This window comes from Perca fluviatilis, chromosome 20 (genome assembly GCF_010015445.1).
Source record: "Perca fluviatilis chromosome 20, GENO_Pfluv_1.0, whole genome shotgun sequence".
In the NCBI taxonomy this organism is placed as follows: domain Eukaryota; kingdom Metazoa; phylum Chordata; class Actinopteri; order Perciformes; family Percidae; genus Perca; species Perca fluviatilis.
In genome coordinates this window covers 17,205-41,319 of record NC_053131.1, presented here as the reverse complement: position 1 = coordinate 41,319, position 24,115 = coordinate 17,205, and the positions used below count along the sequence as shown (strand labels likewise).

At 44.5% G+C, this 24,115-nt stretch overlaps 1 long non-coding RNA gene across 1 annotated transcript; it reads right to left on the bottom strand.

Annotated features, from left to right (window-relative positions):
- Positions 1-6,205: 6,205 nt before the first annotated feature.
- LOC120549207 lies at positions 6,206-13,425 on the bottom strand. The gene is made up of 7 exons (XR_005637348.1): positions 13,342-13,425; positions 13,104-13,193; positions 11,609-11,772; positions 10,566-10,711; positions 8,463-8,599; positions 6,812-6,892; positions 6,206-6,317 (listed from the first exon to the last, which is right to left on the bottom strand). It is a non-coding gene; the product is annotated as an uncharacterized LOC120549207 (long non-coding RNA).
- Positions 13,426-24,115: the final 10,690 nt, after the last annotated feature.

Here is a 24,115-nt window from a genome sequence, read left to right as displayed (position 1 = left end):
AACCCTCTCCACACATCCTTCAGCTCACAGCCCTCCATCAGACGCCTGAGTCGGGCTGAGGAGGCAGGATGAGGCTCTAGGTGGTTTCGGTCTAAAGTGGGGTTCTCTGTGCAATTAAAATCACCTCCCAAAAACAAAAAATCATCAGTACAATCCTGAATGACATCACACAAAAGGTTTAAAAAAGTCATTCGTTCAACGGCCAGAACTGGAGCATACACATTTATAAAAATAAGGTTTACATTTTCATACTGAACCTTAATTTTTATGATATGCCCACACATGATCTCCTCCACACTAAAGGAGCAGGGCCGAAAGCCCTTAGAGAAGAGCACCCCGACCCCCCCACTGTTAGAGGCCTTATGGCTGAGAATAACCTCCCCCGGCCACTGCTTCCTCCACTCACTCTCATTCCCCACATCACTGTGAGTCTCTTGCAAAAAAATAACATCAAGAGCTTTGAGCTCCATCAGTTGAAAAAGAGAAGCTCTTTTAACATCGCTTCTTGCTCCATTAATGTTTAAAGATCCAATTTTTAGTTCCGCCATTAAAAAGGAAAGAGCAAAAACAAAAACACACACAACATGTATGTGAAGAAACATATTACACTTAATCATCATCCTCAATCAGTTGAGCTCTGACTTTGGTGACCAGTTTCTTGAGGCGGTAACCCTCTTGTTTAGTGAACCCTTCTGTATCTGTCCTGAGCCAGGCCACAGACCTGATGAACCCTCTGAGATCAGGGAAGAACTGCTCGGTCTTAACTGCCTTGATCCCTTTAGTGTCCTGCAGGAACTTCTTAATTTTATCCAGAGGATAAAGAGTTAACTCTTCTGCTTGGGATGCAGTCCACTCACATTCCTCCTCATCATCCTCATCCTCATCACTCAGATCCTCCAGCAGCTTTTTAGCTTTTGACTCACTCTGCTCCTTGTGAGCACTGCTTTTTCTTTTGCTGGAACCTTTAATGATCTCCATCTCTTCAGACAGATTATCAGCCAAATCAACATCAGCCACGTTAATAACCTCCTGACTGCAGCCTTTTCCTTTTGCACTGCCTTTCTTTTTCCCTGTCTGTTTGTTATTGTCTGGTTTGTCATTAGACTGGTCATGGCCTTCGTTTACACTCTCACTATGTTCAACATTTCTCTCTTTTTCCTGCGTGACTGGCTCTGTAACCTGTGCAGTTTCTGCACTCTGTTGCACACCTGCCGAGTCTGAGTCAGCCGCAGGAGGCGCAACATCTGAGTCTGAGCCCCCCGGAGGCGGCTCTGCGGCCCGATCGGCCGAACCACCCGGCCCATCGGGACCGGGGGCCGTCTCCGCCGAACCGCCCGGCCCATCGGGACCGGAGGCCGGATCCGCGGGACCGGGGGCCGGATCCGCGGGACCGGGGGCCGGCCGGCGCGGACAGGAACGGACCAAATGACCCTCCTCCCCGCATCCAAAACACTTCATCGTATCCGACGTTGCAAACACAACATAACTGAAGCCGTCAACTTTAAAACTGAACGTTAAATTTAGATCCGCCGCGTTTTCCTTTAAAATCATGAAGACTTGTCTTCTGTGACACATTACATGCCTGAGTTTTGGTGATTTGCACCCGAGCGGAACCATTTTAATGGGAGACATCAGCTGGCCGTACCGCGACAGCTCTCTGGCCAAATCGTCAGTTTTAATGAACGGAGGAGCGTTTGAAACGGTGATCCGTTTAGCCGGGCTCACCAGCGGGAGAACCGGGGTGAAAGTATCCCGGATCACAACACCTTTCTCCACCACAGTGTCAACATTCACCACATCATCCAGGAAAATCACCACTGCCCTGTTCATACGAGAGGCAGACAGCACGCTGTCAAAGCCCACTACCTCCCCGACAGCATAGCTGGCCTCCTCCACTGAACAGCCCACATGCGGGGAAATCCTCACCGCATGTCGGCGTGTTAGCTTCTCTAGCACCGCATGGCCGCCAGCCACGGGCATTATACCCGGCTGACAACCAAACTACCCGAACTAAACCCTCCACCAACTAATAACTAACCACCACACAACCAAATAAACACATACAAAACCCAAAATAAAGAGAAAAACAAAGATAGAAACTCACACGCTCCTGAGACTCTGCACACACACTCACGCATCCGCTCACACAGAGAGAGAGAGAGAGAGAGAGAGAGAGACAGACAGACAGACAGACAGAGAGAGAGAGAGAGAGAGAGAGAGAGAGAGAGAGAGAGAGAGAGAGACAGAGACAGAGACAGAGAGAGAGAGAGAGAGAGAGAGAGAGAGAGAGAGAGAGAGAGAGAGAGACTGACTGGTCCTGTTGTCCCCTACAGAACAGGGCTTACAGCAGAACCTGGACCTGCTGGAGCAGTACTGCCAGACCTGGGCCCTGGCAGTAAACACTCAAAAGACAAAGATAATGACCTTTCAGAAAAGATCCAGATCTCAAGGAAACACATGCAGCTTCACATTAGGAACACATAAATTAGACCGCTGTACACATTACAATTATTTAGGACTCAAAATAAGTTCCACTGGAAGTTTCAACCCAGCGATAATGGAGCTGAGAGAGAAAGCACGCAGGGCATTTTATGCAATAAAAAGTCAAATCAACATTAAAATCCCAGTTAGAATCTGGCTCAAACTATTTGAATCTGTAATAGAACCAATTCTCCTCTACGGCAAGTGAGGTGTGGGGTCCTATTTCCTACCAGAATCAGGCCCATTTGGACAAAAACCCAGTTGAAACCCTGCATCTAGAGTTCTGTAAAAGCATCCTACAGATGCACAGAAAAACCACCAACAACGCCTGCAGAGCTGAATTAGGCCAATTCCCTTTATTCATCAAAATTCAAAAACGTGCAATCAAATATTGGCTACATCTAAAAAACAGTGACCCCCACTCCTACCAGCAGAAAGCCCTGCAACACCAAGAGCTGAGCAAAGAGAAGAGTCCCCTCACTCAGCTGGTCCTGATGCTCAGGTCACCTCCTGACCCGGTTCTGCCTCAGGACCAGTCTGGGAACCAACCAACCAGAGTTAACCAGATTATAACACAACAGAAACTAAACTACATCACCAACTGGAACACACAAACAAAAGCACAAAGCAAAATGCAGTGCTACCTAGCTGCAGTCTAGCAGCAGAATATGTCTTTACCTGCCACACTTTGAGGAACAGTGAGTGACACCCCCATACACACATATACACACACACACAGACACACACAGACACACCCACAAAGACACAGACACACACACACACACACACCTGTAATATTGTTGTTTTCATGTTGTTGCTGATATCATCAGTGTTGTTCATATTGTTACATTGTGTTGACATGATGAATGTTAACTTAATGTTTACTGTCTGCATCCTATTGGACTACTGGATGTAAATGTGTAACATGTTTCACTGTTTATGTGCTTTAGCAATACTGTATGTCAATATGGTCATGCTAATAAAGCCTCTTTGAATTTGAATTGACAAAGACAGAGAGAGAGAGGGAGAGAGAGAGAGACAGAGAGAAAGAGAAAGAGACAGAAAAAAGAGAGAGATAGAGAGACAGATAGAGAGAGAGAGAGAGAGAGAGAGAGAGAGAGAGAGACAGAGGGACAGAGAGAGACAAAGACAGAGAGAGAGAGAGAGCGAGAGAAAGAGAGACACGGAGAGAGGGGGTGTAAAAGTGGTTTGTTTAGAATAATATAGCAGATGAAAAGGCAGTACTACTTGTTTCTAAATGACAGCATGATGCATGCGTGTTTGTCCTGACAGAGAGAGAGACACACAGAGAGACAGAGAGAGAGACGCACAGAGAGACAGAGACAGAGACAGACTGGTCCGGTTCAATCAGAATTAACCAAATTATAACACAACAGAAACTAAACTACATCACCAACTGGAACACACAAACAAAAGCACAAAGCAAAATGCAGTCTAGCAGCAGAATATGTCTTTACCTGCCACACTTTGAGGAACAGTGAGTGACACCCCCCCCCAGCTCACGACCACACTCTTATTAATTCTTATAATATTCAGTCAATGAGCACAAAAATCACAATTTGCCGAGACAAACGGAATCTACAGCGGTGTAATATTTCATGTGTAATAAGACCGAAATAATATTAGTGGAATAAAGACATGAATATCATGATAACAAAAAATAAATGTTGATACATGAGGCATTATAGTTTAAAAAATATAAATCAACAAAAAGGAACCCAGTTATTAGCCTATTGGTATTTTTAGCCCAATCTGTATTTTAATAATATTACTTCTGTCGTATTACCGGTGAAATATTACAGTATACGTTCCCCCCAAAAAAAATTATTTTTAAAATCTTAAATTAAACTGACAAAAACTGAGGTTGTTAATTTCAATTTAATTAACAATGTAACAATTCGCCGTCACGAAATCCAATCTTGGTAGGCTTACGGCCATATGAACACCATAAACGTTAAGAAAAAAAAATCACAATTTGCCGAGACAAACGCAATCTACAGCGGTGTAATATTTCATGTGTAATAAGACCGAAATAATATTAGTGGAATAAAGACATGAATATCATGATAACAAAAAATAAATGTTGATATATGAGGCATTATAGTTTAAAAAATATAAATCAACAAAAAGGAACCCAGCGCCCTGTGACACAAATCTAAGGCAGTGTAGTCTAGGCTTTTAGGCTAAAATGACTTAAATTTCATAAACCGGTGTTACAATATATACAATAACGTTTTACGTGAGGATTTACAGAAATCCTCACGTAAAACGTGGAACATTCTTTCACAGAAGGTGTGGAATTTCCACGTCAGCATACATATATACAGAATATGTGCGCATAAAAAGGAGCATACTGTTGTGACTCAACTACTGACTGTATATATAGGCTATATATGTATATTCAGGCGAACCTGTCGTAAAGAAAGACCCCGCTGTTCGCTGTGGCCGATTATTTGAAATGAATGGAGGATTATCTGCTGTGAATGCGTGCCGCCCGGACAATAAAGCCTATGGTCTGTATTACAGCATACACTGTAACATTTCACCGGTAATAAGACCGAAATAATATTAGTGTAATAAAGAAATGAATATCATGATAACAAAAAATAAATGTTGATATATGAGGCATTATAGTTTAAAAAATATAAATCAACAAAAAGGAACCCAGTTATTAGCCTATTGGTATTTTTAGCCCAATCTGTATTTTAATAATATTACTTCGGTCGTATTACCGGTGAAATATTACAGTATATGTTCCCCCAAAAAAAAATTATTTTTAAAATCTTAAATTACACTGACAAAAACTGAGGTTGTTAATTTCAATTTAATTAACAATTTAACAATTCGCCGTCACGAAATCCAATCTTGGTAGGCTTACGGCCATATGAACACCATAAACGTTAAGAAAAAAGAATCACAATTTGCCGAGACAACGCAATCTACAGCGAAGCACAGCGAGGCACCGCCAACAAAACGTTTAAACGAGTGTAATGATTTAAGCCTGACAATCTTACAATAATAACAGCACGTCGTTAATGCTTCGGCATTTTAAACACAACTTGTACAACATCAACATGCTACCAACCAAATGCAATTAAATCCCTTGCAGTGACCACATTCCGGTTTACAGCCCAGCTGTTATAACGTATAATCTGACTCACCTCAAAATGTTGTGGGTCTGAACTGGACGGTTTACAATAGCGGTGTAGGCCTACTTATACCCCACCCACACCCACCCACCCACCCACACACCCACACCCACACACACACACACACACACACACACACATCAAAGGCTTTAAAACTGCATACAATGGATCGGGTAATTGATGGAGACCATCAGGTTCGTCTGCACATGTAAACGTGTGATAATGTAAATATGCAACACACCATCCATCCGAAAGCGGAGTCTGTCTGTTTCACATCTGTGAGACAGACATCTGAGTCTGGAGGTTTGGTGTCTAGGGCAGCCTGAATAAGACTTATCGCTTATACACACACTATATAAAAAAAACCTACAGTTGAGTGTTTAGAAATACAGCCTAATGGCTTGTTTGAATAAGTTGCAAAGACAAAGGGGAAACATGAGTATATTTATGTGTGGGATTTAGTTTGATTTGAGTCTCTCAGTCTCTCTCTCAGAAACACATTGACTGAGAAGGTGTGTCCAAACTTTTGGCCTTTACTGTATATATACACCACTATTTAAATAAAATCATCTCATGTAAATACACTCATCTTACAGTTCTTATGCAGTATAATGCTCAGGATTCACCAGCGGAGGTAGCCAGTTCAACCACGCCTCAAAGTATCTGCTGTGTGTGTGTGTGTTTGAATGATGACATAGATCAAACCTTGAAACGCAGTGTGTTTAAATGCTCCTTCTTACAGAGGATCAATACAGCCAAGATGGGGACCACACACACACACACACACACACACACACACACACACACACACACAGTTTCCAACGATTTGTCAAGTGCTATTAACCTCTGACAATAGAAGACATGGACATGGAAGACGCTATTTGCAAAGAAATATATGTAATCATTAAAGTAATTTGTGTATTGTGATTAGGTTGTAATCACAAGGGTGGAATATAATGGGAAAATTACATTTAAGCACAATTCCTTATATTTTATGTTTAAATTCTACTTTAATTCTCTCACAAATGCTTAATGTTTTCAGAGTTTAGTAAATTGAAACAAATAAGACAGTCTGAGACTAGAACCAAGTTGGGTTTTTGTATTTTATTAAAAAAGATATATTTGCAAATAGGATCAACATGATTTCACAAAAGGCTTACCATTTGGTGCTCACACAGTGGTGTGTCTGGTGGGTGTCCTCCTTACCCAAGTCCAATGTGTGGAGGTGCTGTAAACAAAATCTCAAAAAAGGGTGACAGGTTAAGTCGCTTGCGCGTGCACATTCTATACCTCAGTACAATAAGCAGAGCTTTTGTCAAATGTATGCATGTTGCATTTTGAATGCAAACCACTATACTTGAGATTTTGGTAGGAATTCTCCATTTTGGAATTATTTCAGTGAGTAGGGCTTTGGCTCCTACACCGGCTGACAGTAATCTTTATCCAGAAAGAAACCATTTGTGAACCAATGTTGCTTCACCATTGTGAAACAACTGTTTCCCTCAATTGTATTTCCATCATACTAATCACATACTACACATACACATACTAATAATTTTGCAATCTAACAGAGTAGTAATATCTAAGGTACCTGGCCACAGATAAATAGAGTTTTTCATTCTGTTCCCACAAAATGTGTGATACAGAATGTGGAACAGGGCGTATTTAATGCTTCAAGTGGCAGAATCAAGTTTAGCAGAGAAATTTGCAACTGGACAGAGTTTTGTCGCCGTGGTGTTGCAGCAACACAGAGCCACGCAGCTCTTGTGCTCATCAACGGTCTGCATAAACTGTTTTTAGGGATCTGGCAGTCCCAGCGTCGGGGAAGCCAGTTTCATATTCACGAACGCTTCATTAGTTTCGGCAGCAAAAAGTCTTACAGTGACCTCAGGAACGTGTACAGACATTTTTATGTGACAGGCTCAAGTAAAAAAAAAATCCTAATCATTAACACTAAACTGAAAAAGCTGCTCTTCTGTTCATTTTACATGAAAACAGCACTGTACCAAAAAACTCTCTCGAGGAAAGAAAAGCAGATGCAGCCTTGAGAGATGTAGAAAAAACACAAGCTGGGCACCAAAAAAAAACTATATTGGTTGTCAGTCAAGCATGCAGCTACAACACAGTCCATATCAGTCCAAATCAGATGTGAGGTTGTCAAACTGTCATTATGTCTCTAAAGAACCGTTTTGAGCATTCTTCATCAAGCCCTGTAGTAACATGAGCTGTGTAGTGCAGGTTGTCAGGTTTCATGCAGTCAGAGGCAGGGCTGATTACAGACGCCGCATCAGTGAGGTCATATCAGCCACACTGTGATTAACAAACGTGGTTTTGTTAGATGCATCATTACGAGAAATTCTCAATCCATCAGGTGTTGAGGTTAAGCCAATGTTAAAAGTGCACATTAAATCACTACCTGAGCAAAATAAGTGGATATAAATCAGACACCAAAAAAAGTTTTCCATGTATATGAGAAAGGAACAGAGAATTGTTCTTTTTACTGTTTAACCTATATTCCCAATTCCCATTGACCAAACAGAATGACCACTGCACTTCAGTGTCAAATCTTTAGCTCTAATAATCAAGTTATGTGAGTGGAACCCCTTTAACTATACCCTCAGTAGTAGGCATTTTCTTGTAGGTTTCAGAAGATAACATACTATAATGGTTTGACTGATCAGATTCTTTTTCAGAACTTTCTAACCTATCCAATTGTCCCTAAATAGCAAAAACAAAAAACAGTGTATCAGTGCAAAGCATTTCATCATTGCATGAAGCAAGTGTGTGTGTGTGTGTGTTTTTTAGCACTACCTTCCTTATCAGCTTTTGGACTCAGTCAAACAGAGGGACAAGTTTTGTTCTCTGTCCCCGGAGAGGTCCTCCAGCCATCGCGACAGCAGCGCCTGCTCCACATAAGAGTTCCTGCAGCGATTCATCTCCCCTGGGATCTGTGGGAAAGGAGGACGATGAGGGTCAGGCCTCACCTTTCCATTGTGTTGCTGGAGCCGCCAGGGTGCATGATGGTTAAATATGTTTGATTTGAACATTTTTATTTGGATCTTGTTTAAGAAGGGAGAATGATTTGATTTATTTGTAAGCCTTTTGGGTCCTTTGATGTCCTATGATAAGAGTGATCAGCACTAAGTCTCTACTTAATGTTTTGTGTTTGTCAGGCATCCCCACCCTGATTACATTAATGCCCCCTTAATTAATGGAAAACTGTATTAAGCGTAGCTTGAATAAGGATGGAAACACACCACATCCTAATTTCATCTTCTTGTTTTCTCATTCTTTCTTTCTCTCGGTCTGATTGTATGTCATCTTTCAGGTTTAATTGAACACTCACAATATTTCAGTCTAAGAAAAGGATTTCATTAGATAAGAAAAGGCTTGTTGAAATTAAGGCAAATTACTGTTAGTTATTTCATAGGACATCCTCCTTCCTATGAACTTCCGCGAACAAATACAAATCTAATTAAAGAAAATAATTTGGGCGGTAATCGAGTTAACTTGTTGTGTGATGTGGCCATGACAGGAAGCCAGGAAGTGATCTAATCAAATATACACTAATGATCCACAGTATGCAGCCTCTTAGGATTTACTGTCGCATGTCAAAGAAGACTGCACTGGGCTGAGCAACACTTGAGGCGGAATGGGATTAAAATTGGATAAGTAACAGTGTACTGTAGTTTGCTGATTATTTCCTGTTCATCCATTCAAATGCTCTCCTAGTGGACACACAGAACCACACTAGACGGGGTAGATTCATGGGTTTGCAGCTTTTGTGGGACTATGCTGTATTTTAACTTCTTTCACCAATTCTTGAGTTTGGATTAAATGGACAGAGACGTGAAGTTAAGTCCAGTTCTGCACAATGGGGACTTTAAAAACGGTTGGCACATTTACTTTTTGTAATCATAACATTGCTTGAGCAAATGACAGCATGAATTGCATCAACGAGTTATGTAACTTGGACTGTGTTTGTTTACAGGACAAACACAGGGAGACAAGGTGTTTGGCAATGATGCGGTACAGTGAACCAGTGGTTCAGTCGTTCTGTCAGCAAAGGCGTATCAAAACTGATTCATGTGCCCAAAGCACATTAAAAAATATATATTTTTAAGCTGCAGGATGTTATCATTGAAAAATAATATTCTTGACTTATCCCCAAATCCAGGGCTTACAGTCAACACGGTTACATCACAGTAGATCCTGTTGACTGTATTTACAAGAAGCTCCCATGACACCCAGCTGGCATTCTTGCACTGAATGTTGTGTGGGACCTCATCAGTGGCCTTTTAAGGCTGTATGAAATGGCAATGTTGGGGAGGAAAAGAGGTTTGTCTAGCCTGAAAATTTTCCATTAGCCTTCACCACTTTTAAACAGAGGCGCCTTTTCTTGCTTTCAAAAGAACACCATCACTCTGTTTTGCCCTAAGTTATAACTATTCTCCTTACTCCCGCTTTCTGTCACACACACACACACACACACACACACACACACACACAGTCTCTGGATTAGACAGACAGACACAGGTGACTTAACAGCTGCACATTTTGACACTCCCCAGACCTCCTATGTGGCAAAGAGAGGAGAGAAAGAAACTGTATACACATACTGACTAAGTGGGTATCAGGGTTTTTTTTCCAATTCACTGCTCCATCTTGTGTAACACCCAGTTAAACAAAAATCAGGGATGATTATATGCCTGATTGTAGATGTCCTAAACTTGAAATATGTGACTCCAGTAGCTTAAAGAAAAAGCTTTTTCTCTTAGTTGTGGAAACTGAAAACCGTACCTAAAGCTAAATGACATGACTGGCAGGGACTTTGACGGTATGTGTACACTGCAATTACAAGTTTATATACAAATCTGTCCATATGTGTGTGTTTATTTGTGTACTTTATGTTACCTGGTCGAGACACTGGCTGCGTAAATAGCGCATGGCCTGCTGAATGCCCTGAGGGAGGGGCTGGCCTGTCCGCTGGACGATGACTTGTAGTGGCACACCGAACATATTCACGCACCTTGATCCGCTTCATAAACCTTGGCACAGCCCTGCAACATACACACACACACAATAAAAGAAAACCCATCTCATCAATATATGCTACACATTGCCTTTATAGAATTTAAACAATTTAGTTGTAAAAGGATTTCTTTAAAAAGGTCAAAAAAGTTGTGACATGTCTTCATTCTTACTAGGTCTTATTTGAAGAACCTACTTTGTTATCAACAACACGTCTTACAATAATAAGGGTGAAACAGCTCTGCGGAAGAAGAACACCAACAGACATTACAAATTTGGATTCATCACAATCTCAGACATATTTCAAATGGCTGTAGTTTAGTTCAGATTGAATGTAAAACCCTGCGAGTCCAAATCACATCACTACTAATGAATTAGCCTGGCTACTAAAATGTGTGTGTGTTATGTGTGTGCAAGCAGGAAACCAGGCAGCTGTAGATGCCTGTCTCTAGGTTTATGAGAGGGGTGAGGGGAGAATAGAGGAGGGGGAGTAGGATGTACGGACGGGTGTTAAAAGGGGAGGATCCTACTGCTTTATACATCCGCAAAAATTGTCTGTCCCACTTTGTTACTGTGTGTGTGTGTGTGTGTGTGTGTGTGTGTGTGTGTGTGTGTGTGTGTGTGTGTGTGTGTGTGTGTGCACTTGGGTGCAAGATGACGCCAAAGTCTATAACCACGAACCCCAGAGTTGAAGCATGCAACTCTGACTGTTTTACAAGAATACACCCACAGATATATGGCTGTGTGTATCTATCTGCATGGGTGCGAGTGTGTTTAGCAGGGAGACGCTATGTGTGACTCAGGACAAGCTCGTCTTTGTAAGAGCAGCTGTTCACAAGAATCTGAGCGCTTCTCAGAACCACAGAAAAAGACAATGTACGCCCCTTCCCGGCAATTATGGATTTCATTTCCTCTAGTCCCCTCACCAGCTAAAGCCATGTTTGTTTGTAGGGGTGTGTCTCTCCAGCAGAGCAGTGAGCTGCAGCAGGGAGAGCTTCTGGAGTAGATTCATCTGTAGCACAGACTGGCAGCTAATCTGGAGCTGGGCCGATGGGAGTTCTGGAAGCTCGGCCAGCGGAGTTTCTGTGGTCTGGAGTACATACAGGGAAAGAGAAGGATAAAGCACAAATTGAGACGCGATATTCAATCCCACAGGACTTCATGTTCTGTATTTATCCTGATAGGGATGCATATTTAAATTTTTTGTCCTGACCGATGTTAACCGCTTATTAACCGTTAACAATCAGCCGACTAAGTCCAAGTCTAGTTTAGCTGCGTGGTTGTCAGCTGTGAGTTTGCCGGACATACACTGTGTTAGTAGGAAGTAGGGCTAGGCGATATGCCCTCAAAAAAATCCCTGATTTGTTTCACAAAAAATCTGATTCATGATTTAACCCCCCCCCCTATAAAATCAATCTGCAGATGACAAATAACTGACAAGATCACACACACACATACACACACGGGACATGTATACCATTATGATTATTCATGCCAATTTTATGCAAATTCATTTGAGTGTTTCCCTACCAATGTATTGGGAAGGGGCGCCCTCTGTAAAAGAATGACAAAATCATATGCTATGTATTCAACAAATTATATAATTATGCTATCAACAACTAAACGGATGCGTGAGATAAAGCTGTTTTCACACATACAGGTAATTCACCTCTCGTTCCTCAGTAAAAGTTCAATTCATTTTGACTTTAGTTGTTTAGTAGTTTGACTTGCTCCTGTTTCACCTGTTGCTGAGTAACGTACATTAACATGACATGGTCTCATGAGTGTAGCATACCTGTAGCAAGCTCCATCGTGGTAACTAGCGGTAAAAAAAACATTGAAGAGGAGCTCCGTGCTATAAAGCGGAAATTACTAGTTGTATAAGCCGCTACAGGTTAATGGCGCGTTCTAGTAGATGTGTTGAGCTGCAACCGAGTTCCTCAACAGCTGACGGTGCTCCATGGTGCTCCGTCCAATACTCGCTCCGTCAGGTCAGCAGTAGTTCGTGGTTCAGTTATTCGAGAATGGGTGACTTTGAGCCGGGTAAAGAGCACCATGTGTTGCCGGTCATTTCGGCGGAGATTACGGTTAAGTAAGTAATGAAACGACTAGTTAAGAAAATAACTCATATTAGCCGCTGTCGCTGCCATCTTGTTTGTGTATCTCCATGGCATACGCGCTGGGGAGGGCTGGGTCCATTCTGAACTACGGGAGCCCAGATGGGACCGTCGGCGAATGTTAAGGAGAAAAAACAACACTCGATTGGGGCCCCCTGGTGGCCTGGAGGCTCCAAGTAGACGCTTAGTTCGCTTATGCATCGGGCCGGCTCTGATTATGTTTACAAGCCCACCTTTCACTGGGTCCCGGGGCAGACAGTAATTAAATACTTTTAGCCAATTATTTTATAATGACGATGTTCACCTCTCTGATTTGCCTCTGAAGTCTTGTCTGAGGAAACTTGTCGACCGCGTTTCAAATGTGTCTTGCTGTTAACACACGACAGCTTCGTGCCTGTGTGACAGAGAGACGGATGAGTGAATGAAACGCTGTTTGAACGCATGTTTTAAATAGCGTTACAGAAATTAACAAACAAACGGTGTAGGCTGTGTGGCGCACCAAATCACATTAGCTAGTCTATGGGTGGGAAACCCTGGCTTACCTTTCGTGTGTAGCAACAGGACACAGCTGCTCCTCTCTCCCAATGGTAGCTACCATGGGAGTGCACCGCTCTAATCTGCCTGTGTGGAACGCTCGCGACAGACTGTCAGTTCCGCTTTTCACGCTCACGATTATATTATATTATTTACACTATTATATTATTGTACACATATATTGTCACGGGAAACTGACCTCATAGTTTTTTTCCGTCTTTGGTTTAAATCGGGAACGTGATATGCTTTACCGCACGGACACACGCCTTGTGATTGATGGTTTAAGTGAATTGAATAGGTTAACAGAGACACCATAGACATCAATGAGTCAATAGTCAAGTGGTTAGTGCTTTGCTCTCTATACCAGATAGTTGCGTGATTGATTCCAGCTTGGAAGTAGTTTTTTTTTTCAAACGAGAAAATATTTTTGATTACAAGGTTTTCAAAGCAGATATTCATATATATATATATATATATATATATATATATATATATATATATATATATATATATATATATATATATATATATATATAAACACCACACTGTCATTAGTGGCCCAACATTTTCTATCCCGATAGGTAATTTCATATCTTGATAGGTAAAGCCTATTTTGTATACTCCTGTGTGAATGTAATACTTAACTGAATACTTAACCAACTGTGGCATCTAGTAAAAATGATAAAATAATGGTACATGTTAAAATGTAGTCTAACATTAGCAGAAGGAAAGGGTCATATATGCAGCAAACTAACTTCAGTTAAAGCTGTGAAATCACTTTAAGTTTTCCTTCATGTTGATAGTTAAGCTTGTCATTTTGGTTGGATATGCAAACTTAGTTTCAAGCCTCGTGACCAGTAGAGTAATTGAATTAGAAAATGTTTTATTTTTAGTCATATTTATAACTGATGTTCTTCTCATGCATATGTAGCTGCACAATCAGTAAGCAGAGGCAGGGTCCATCACAGGGGAAGCTGAGCGAGGGAGCCAAGCTGAGAAGGTAAGGACACACACACACACACACACACACACACACACACAAATCTCCATTTTAATCTGATTCTCTTTATACCATAAAAACACTATTAGAATTAAAATAACTGCAAAAAATCCTTCTGCTCGTGCACCAAGGGCACTCGCGTAAAAGGCCTCTCCATCTTAAAGTCACGGGCTGAATTTCAGTTCCAGTACAGAGGCTTTATTATAACATTATAAAGCCTCTATAATAGTGCACATATTGGGTTTGGTAGCTCATATGTAACTTTCTTGTACCAAAAGCTGGCTTTGAAAACTTGATATTCTAGTATTTTTGATCAGACTATTCTTGTCTTAAATCAACAATTTGCTTATTTAAGACAATATTTTATTTACATGTAGGGACACTTCTTTTCATGCTTGTGTTCAACAATAAATACTGATGCATTTGAGAAGATAAATCACAAACAATATGCAGCCCTAATATGTCATGTACAATACTAACTGTAACCTTCCCCATAGGCCCAACATTTTCTATCCCGATAGGTAATTTCCTATCTTGATAGGTAAAGCCTATTTTGTATACTCCTGTGTGAATGTAATACTTAACTGAATACTTAACCAACTGTGGCATCTAGTAAAAATGATAAAATAATGGTACATGTTAAAATGTAGTCTAACATTAGCAGAAGGAAAGGGTCATATATGCAGCAAACTAACTTCAGTTAAAGCTGTGAAATCACTTTAAGTTTTCCTTCATGTTGATAGTTAAGCTTGTCATTTTGGTTGGATATGCAAACTTAGTTTCAAGCCTTGTGACCAGTAGAGTAATTGAATTAGAGGCGCGAGCGAGCGAGGCCTGGGACAGGCTGAAGAGGACAGCTGTGACTGACACCTGCGAGCGCGTTTGCAAGTCAACGACCTTCGCGGCAGAAAGCACCACCAAAAACTAACATTAGCGTCGAACCACAGCGTGTGTTGCGGGCGCGCGAGCGAGCCCTGGGACAGGCTGAAGAGGACAGCTGTGACTGACACCTGCGAGCCGCTTCGCGTTGTAAGTCAACTTGATACGCGCGGTACCAGAACAACCCAAAATAACATTAGCGTCGAACCACAAGCGTGTGTTAGCGAGCGCCGCGAAGCGAGGAAGCCCTGGGACAGGCTGAAGAGGACAGCTGTGACTGACACCTGCGAGCGCGTTTGCAAGTCAACGACCTTCGCGGCAGAAAGCACCCCAAAAACTAACATTAGCGTCGAACCACAGCGTGTGTTGCGGGCGCGCGAGCGAGCCCTGGGACAGGCTGAAGAGGACAGCTGTGACTGACACCTGCGAGCGCGTTTGCAAGTCAACGACCTTCGCGGCAGAAAGCACCCAAAAACTAACATTAGCGTCGAACCACAGCGTGTGTTGCGGGCGCGCGAGCGAGCCCTGGGACAGACTGAAGAGGACAGCTGTGACTGACACCTGCGAGCGCGTTTGCAAGTCAACGACCTTCGCGGCTGAAAATCACCCAAAAAACTAACATTAGCGTCGAACCACAGCGTGTGTTGCGGGCGCGCGAGCGAGCCCTGGGACAGGCTGAAGATGACAGCTGTGACTGACACCTGCGAGCGCGTTTGCAAGTCAACGACCTTCGCGGCAGAAAGCACCCAAAAAACTAACATTAGCGTCGAACCACAGCGTGTGTTGCGGGCGTGCGAGCGCCCTGGGACAGGCTGAAGAGGACAGCTGTGACTGACAGCTGTGACTGACACCTGCGAGCGCGTTTGCAAGTCAACGACCTTCGCGGCTGAAAAGCACCCAAAAAACTAACATTAGCGTCCGAACCACGAAAGCGTGTATTGGGGGTCTTTTTTTGAAGCGCCCTGGGACAGGTAGAGAGGACAGCTGTGACTGACACCTGCGAGCGATTGCAAGTCAACGACCTTCGCGGCTGAAAATCACCCAAAAAACTAACATTCGCGTCGAACCACAGCGTGTGTTGCGGGCGCGCGATCGAGCCCTGGGACAGGCTGAAGAGAACAGCTGTGACTGTCACTTGCGAGCGCGTTTGCAAGTCAACGACCTACTCAAATACTCTATATACATATTGTGTATGGGCCACAAACCTGAGTTCTATATCCCGGCTCTCATCATTGTGTGTGTGTGTGTGTGTGTGTGTGTGTGTGTTGTGTGTGTGTGTGTGTGTATGTGTATGTGTGTGTGTATGTGTGTGTGTGTGTGTGTGTATGTGTGTGTGTGTGTGTGTGCAGTGATTCATTGACAAACTGAAATGATTGTGTAATTCATTATTTTATTAAGTTTTGCAATAAGTGTTACAAAAACCCACAAGCCTTACAGCCGACTGGTTGAAGAGGAGACAGAGGATACATCGACATGGCTCTAGCTGCTGAATCTCTCCGGTTTTGGTTCTGCTCGACACGAAGCACTCGTAAGACTGCGGTGAAATCAGCACTGTGAGCGGCTTGGGATTGTCCAGAGGGTTCAAAAGCATGCCCTTGCAACCCTCCCTGTTGGCGCATGAGGGTAGATCTTGATCGTTAAGCATGATACACAGCAGTGATCTATTGTACACGTTGCGAGCCAGAGCCCTGCCCGATATTGAGCGTTCTGCAAACGTAGCTAGCAGAGGACGCGGGTTCTTGGCCAGTATTTGCAACACGGTCAGCACGGGGGTGCAGCTGGCACACATAGGGTTCCTGGCGCAACTGGACATACACGTGCACACTTGCGGCGCGAAGCACTCAGGGAAAAGGGCTCTGATGTCTGATGGAGACAGGTGTCTACTCTGTGACACCTTGTTGAAGACCCATGCTCTCATGACATCCCTATAAGTGGCAGTCGTTTCCGCTGCATACATGAGGGAGGTATTGGTCACCGTGTCCCCACACGGCTCTTTGTGCTTGTCCAACCTATACACGGTAAGGGTCTCACGTCTAGACCTTTGATTCAAGGCCCTTGAGCATTTCAAACATCGAGAGCCCTGGTTTTGTAGCCGTTCAGAGGAACAACGAGTACACATCCAGTCACAGCATACTTTCTCCTTGGTGCTTTCGAAGCATGCACACACGGTGCAGATGAACCCCGACAGCGTTGGGCAGTTTGTGAAGTGAGGCTCGCTCAAGTGCCAGTCCGATTGTTTTGAAGCATGTAGAACACACTCTGACGTTACATTGACAACGGAGTTTAATCCCCGCCCTGTTCTTGTCTTTGCTGCTTTTAACCAAGGTCACCAGGCACACGAAACACTTTGCACTGGACGAGTTGAGACGTTTGTTCTTGGTCGCGGCCCCGATGTTTCTGTAAGTGACTGTGGCCACTCTCCGGTAAAGATTTGTCGCTTTCCGCACCGCTCCCACCATTGTTTCTGTACGTTTCCTGTCGCAGTCTCTCAGCAGGCCCTCAGGAACTAGGCCAGTGAACGCAGGGTTGTCGTCGATGGATCCTGTCGTTTTGTGCTGCTCGCTGTTCAAGGCGCTAACTCTGGACCCTGTCCCTGTGATCGGGGACATGGTGTACATTCCCGCAGCGGAGGGTTTCAAGTTGAGGGATCTTAAGGAAGAGCTAGTGAATACAGCTTGCCCAGCTCACAGATACAGCTTTGGACACGCAGTGAGGACACTGCGTCAGCACGCGTTTAAGGAAACTCGGTGCTCGTGTGAGTCTGTGTCTTGTTCGAAGCCGCGGAAGGACTGCTTGGAGGAACAGCACGTCGCCCCTTTTGTACCTGATGCCACAGGGAACGCCTGCATGTTGCGGGGTGGGGCGAGGCGAGGGACGAATGCAGGGTCCGGATCTAGCGGGATGCTTTGGGCGTATGAACTGGACACTGTGGTTATGGCACACAGTTGGCTGATGCGGAATCGAAGCCTCAAATACCCCAAGTGCTGTGGGGCCGTGCTTGTTTATCAGCTCAAAAAGTCACCAAGTCTGCCTCCGGGTTTGTACGTCTACAGAACACACCCGCGTCACTTTGGCTGCATTGTGGAGCGACCTTTGACGGTCGTGGAACAGTTCAACTTTGATGGTCACCAGAAGCGGTTTAGCAGCAGAGGGGAAGAGCTACCCGGCGACATTACCATAGATATGTTCCCCGGCCATGAGAATTTAAGCGCCCTGTACGTGATCAACCGGAATCTCGCCGTGTCCCCACGGGAGTACGGGAACAGAATGTACGGAGAGGCAAGAGCCTTGGATCTCATCACACGCTGCTCGACGCCACCCGAGATTGCGTGTGAGTATCACGCGTTTAGTTTCTGGTATTCCTTACCTGGTTTGAGATGCTTCCAACCTACACCGTTTAGCTGCGGGATCAAGCACGAGCGCGCCTCAGCTATCACCGATGGGCTCAAGGCGTCCCTGGTAGAATGGACACTCAAGCAGGATGGAAGTAGTTGCATGGCAATTGCCGTGCAACATACTCTGTACTATCATGCCAGGGACATGAAATACCAGATGATGGTATGTCATACGGTCAGGGACACTGACACATCACTGCAAATATTCAGACTTTGACGGTACGGCAATGACTCGGCACCCTTGGCACTTCACATGATGTTTACAGGTCTATGGTCCAGGCATATGTATAACTGGGGACTCATCAGACTTATGGTTGCAACAATAATTGTTTTGATCACTAAAGGTACTTTTTATTGTCACATACACATACATGTAGCAAAATTCATTCTCTGCGTTTAACCCATCCCTCAAGGGAGCAGTGGGCAGCCATTTACAGCGCCCGGGGACCAACTCTATATCTGAGCCAGTGCCTTGAGAACATACAAACTCCACACAGAAAGGCCCAGAACGACCTGGATTCAAACCTAGAACATTCTTGCTTTGAGATCACAGTGCTATGCATTGGGCCACCACCATGCTGCACACTAATCGCCATTTCACATCTTTTCTTTTTTATAGAGCGTTGTGCAATGGAGCCCCGGGATGAAGTGGTCATGTGGAGGACTGTCGCAACAGCTGTCTACTATGGAGCCCTCGAAGGTCATCGTCGTGATAGAACATTTGCCTGCATAGATGATATCATACAATACTTGTACACATACCAGGATAAACAAGGGACGCCAGGCTCGGCCACAGACTTCTACTACCACTCCGAGGAGCTAATGCATGGTCCCGTGAGTCTCAATATGTTCTTCGATGGCCACAGTAGGTCTTGCATACTGTGCTGGAATATATCGATGACAGCAACTGGTGGTAGTTTTAGGGCTGAGACCACTGCCCGGAGGACAATTGTGAACAGTGTCTGGGAGTGCTTGGAACACTTGGCTGTTATGCACACACCTTACTTTGTGATGCTGTTTGTGGAACTCGTGCAGAGCAAACGGTACGTTTTTCACAACACTGCAGAGGCCAGAAGCCGTATTGCCAGCTACATGTTTGGAAAACTCCAAACAAACAGCATCGGATTTGACCAAGGAGACACTGCAGAAAGGTTCCTAAAGCTATGGTGGAGATTACAAGACAAACGAAGTGCCAGGACACTGACCGTGTCCATCCCTTGGTATCTTGAGTTGCAAACCGATGATGCTAATAACAAATGGAACATAAGGCGTGACGCATTTGTTGGCAGAAAACCTGAACACATTCCTGAAGACACAGTGCCTATGTCACGAAATAGGTCACACTGCCACACGCTCTGCCGATGTAGATGTGACAACGAAGATAACAACACTGCCCAGGCGAGACGTGTGTACGTTCTCGTTGAGGGTGATGCTCCCCAAGAGACACATCGAAGATGTTCTACATTCAGCTGTAAAGGCTTACAAAGACAGACAAGCCTCTCGTGGGACCTGGAGTCTCGCAGCCCAGAGGATGGATTTGGAACACATGGCCTGCTGCAAAATTCTGGCACCCAGGCTCGATTGTCTGGTGTTTGAGGCTGCGAACGATGTGAATAAGGAGAAAGTTGCAATGATGCATGTGGTGACGACTCTGCATCGTCAATGGCAGACCTTGGACTCTTGGATGGCAAGCATGCGAGTCAAGTCACTGAACCAGGACCAGCTTGCTTCTCACATCAACAAGGTCCTCCTAGGAGTAATGGGCTCTCTCAGAGACACGTGCCTGGCAAACAAGAGACCTCACAGACGCTTGTATGCGAAGCACAACCTCGCCACAGCGTTCTTTGTACACCGTGAGACTGGAGACGTGCTATCTCTATTACCATTCATCTCATCTTCCAGGATGTACAGGTCTTCCAATGATAAGCAGGACGAAACATGTTTCCGCAAAGCTTGCGCTACCCTGGCGATGTGTATATTGTACCAATCAAACGAGGTGCATGGCAATGTCCCCGACAGACATGAGAAGCTCGAGGCCTGGTGGAAATGTGACAAACCTTACCCGGGAGCTGGCTCAGCGGAGAGTCAAAACCCGAAGGCTGGCTCAGCGGAGAGTCAAAACCCGCGAGCTGGCTCAGCGGAGAGTCAAAACCCACGAGACAGGCTCTTGCTGGACACTTGGACATTTTGCAGGACCGGGCTGGTTAGCGATACGGAATGGGCCACACTGAGACCAGACACAGCCGGACATAGGGACATAAGCGAGATCGACGTGCCTCACGTGTGGTTGGGTGAGGATTCAAGACCATACGAAGCTCTTAAGGATAAGCTTCTGGATCTGGGATTGAAGCAACCCCTAAGTGTCAGCGTCATAGAGTTGCTGAAGGAATGTGAAGCGTCCGTGTTTCGTAACAGTGAAGGATTCACTATGGCTAACCCTGAGATCCACCAGAGACTGATGAGCACTCTGACAGCCACCACACACCGCACAGCTTCAACAGCCACAGAAAGCAACACAAGCTTGCCGGGTGGTAGAGGTGTACACAATGACAAACGCTCCAAAGATAGACCAGTTCCTGACGTAGCAGTTAAGAAGCACCACGTTACGACTGACATTGCCGTCGGAAAGCACAAGCGATGGGGACAAGTCAATGACGTCCTTGGGGGATCATCATCAGGTATCTCCACATTCTTGGAGAGCAACCCTGAATTGGTCTCAGAGTGTCACCCTGAATCACGCACCGGTACCGGTAGCCGTGCATTAGAGTGTACTACCAATATGCTGTTTGACCTGTATGAGAACAGCTTCAATGATCCTGCGTATCTCCAAAGATGTATAGCGGAATCAGAAAACGTTGTGAAAAATCACAGTGGACAGCGGCCACTGCGGGGGCCGCCTCTGGTTCCTCAGCCAGTCAACCATGTTGTTGAAGTAACTGACCCAGACATGCTACAATCACACCTGTCTGGCCATCAGCTATCAAGCCTCGGTGGGGGACAGGGTGTAGCAGTAGCAGGACCTGTGACGGCACCTGTGGCAACATTAGGACCTGTGCACAGAAATGGGGAGGGGACTGTTGGACCCTTGGAGACGCCTGAGACCAAACTGAGACGGAAACGCAATTGGAAATCGAGAGGTCTAACTAGCACAGAACTGAAGGAAAGTGGCTATCAACCTTACAGCGCTATTGTGTACGAAATATGTGCCAATATGCTGCCAACGTTAGACCGCAGTAAGTGTACATGGCCTCTCGGGATCAAAATCGAGGACGGAGAAGCCGAGCTGGAATACCCTGAGAAGTTTGACCACGACCAAAAGGTAGCCTACAGTACACTGAGCTACCAGTCCTCTAGAGAAATATATCAAACGGTGAATCTGGCCGAGCCTCCCTGTGACGGCTTCAAACACGTCAACTTGATAACCGACAAGGTACCGGTTTTGAAAAGGAGTGACACAATCAAGCTCCTTTTGGTCAGAAGTCACAAGCCAAAGTACCTGGGCTTGGTCTACACCATGCAAAATGTGCCTGGGTTGTTGGTGCAGAGGGTTGTCTATAAGGATGTCAAGATTATAGAAGATGTCTTGGACATGCACACGTCTCTCCAAAAACATCCATTCATACCCAGAACATTCGCTCTGCACCTTTCGGAGAACCCGTTCGAAAGGTGTGGTGCAGCTACCTTTGTAGGCGAGGCTGTAGGAGACTGGAACTTGAGCTGCTTGCAAGAAAGGACATTCCCAGATCAGGAGAAAGCCACGCTAGCCTACCACATCTTACAGTGCCTCCTACGAGCACAGATCGTAGCGCTCAGGGTTCTGGGGTTTGCTATGAAGTTGCTACAACCGGCGCGGATTTGGAGATGGAATACTGGATTCAGAGTTGACTTCATCGGGTGCCTGGTTGACACAATACATATGTGGGACAGTGTTGATTCCATGCAGAGCGGGTCAGGTGCCATAGTCCGGACACTGGACCAGCTGGGTTTACTTAGTTGTTTGCCACGCCATGTGATGGACCCTTTAATCGTGGCTCGGGCAACTGACACCGAAGAAGAAGCACTCCACAGTGTGTACAACCTGTGCCAATTCACAGAGCGAGAGACTTTGGTGCACAGTGACCTGGAGACCATACTAGGCTCTGACCGGTACAAACACATCACGCTGGAGACCAAGAGCTTCATCCTCGAGCCCTACGGGCCCTTCAACATACAGTTTCACAACCAGTTCTTCTCGTGGAACAGAGCCATTGTAGTGGAGCCCGTTCTTGGCACAAAGCATCCAGTCCTGGCTCAGGTGATAGCCACCCAACCTAAATCAATCAATCAATCAATCAAAATTTATTTGTATAGCGCTTTAAAACAACCAGCAGGTATCCAAAGTGCTTCACATCTGGAGCTAAGAATAGACAACATATCTTGCAATAAGAAGAATGAAATGTAGAAAACAGTAAAATCATAAAAAGGTTACATAGAAACAGAAAGAGGAAATTGTCACCCCACTACTGCGTATTAAAAGCCATTCTAAACAGGTAGGTTTTGAGTTTAGACCTAAAAAGAGCAACATCTGTAATTGTGCGAATATCAGGGGGTAACTTGTTCCAGTGTCTCGGGGCAGCAACCGCAAAAGCCTGATCACCCCATTGTTTGTACCTTGACCTTGGGACTTCTAAAACCAGTTGGTTAGAAGACCGCAAAGACCGGCTGTGCTCACGCAGGGTTAAAATCTCAGATAGGTACTCCGGGGCTAGGCCATTAAGGGCCTTAAAAACAAAAAATAAAATCTTAAAATCTATTCTAAAACGCACAGGGAGCCAATGTAGGGTGAAAAGAACGGGAGTGATGTGTGCACGTCTAGATGTATTTGTTAAAAAGCGAGCAGCAGCATTTTGCACAAGTTGAAGACGTGAGATGGAGGTCTGATTCAAACCAACATAGAGAGAATTACAGTAATCCAACCTTGAACTAATAAAAGCATGGATGGCTTTTTCTAGATCATGCCTGTTAGGGAATGGCTTAACTTTAGCCAGGAGACGGAGCTGGAAAAAGCTCATTCTAACAACATTGCTGATTTGTTTGTCAAACTTCATGTTGCATTCAAAAGTAACCCCCAAATTTCTGACAGCTGGCTTAAAATATGAAGCCAGTGCTCCAAAACTCAAGGATGGACCGTTTGTCGTGCTTGAAGTACTGAAGATGATACACTCCATTTTATCTTCGTTCAAGTTTAGAAAGTTTTGTGACAGCCACAACTTAATGTCATTGATACAACTAAGCAGGGAGTCTAATGCGACACGGTCATTTAGTTTGATAGGCAAATAAATTTGCAAATCATCTGCATAACAGTGAAAAGATAAGTTGTGCTTTCCTATTATAGCCCCTAACGGCAATATATATAAAGAAAACAGGATTGGGCCAAGAATTGAACCCTGGGGTACCCCACAAGAGAGAGGAGTGGTTGACGAGGAACAGTCACCAATCATAACAGAAAAGCTCCTATTCGCCAAATAG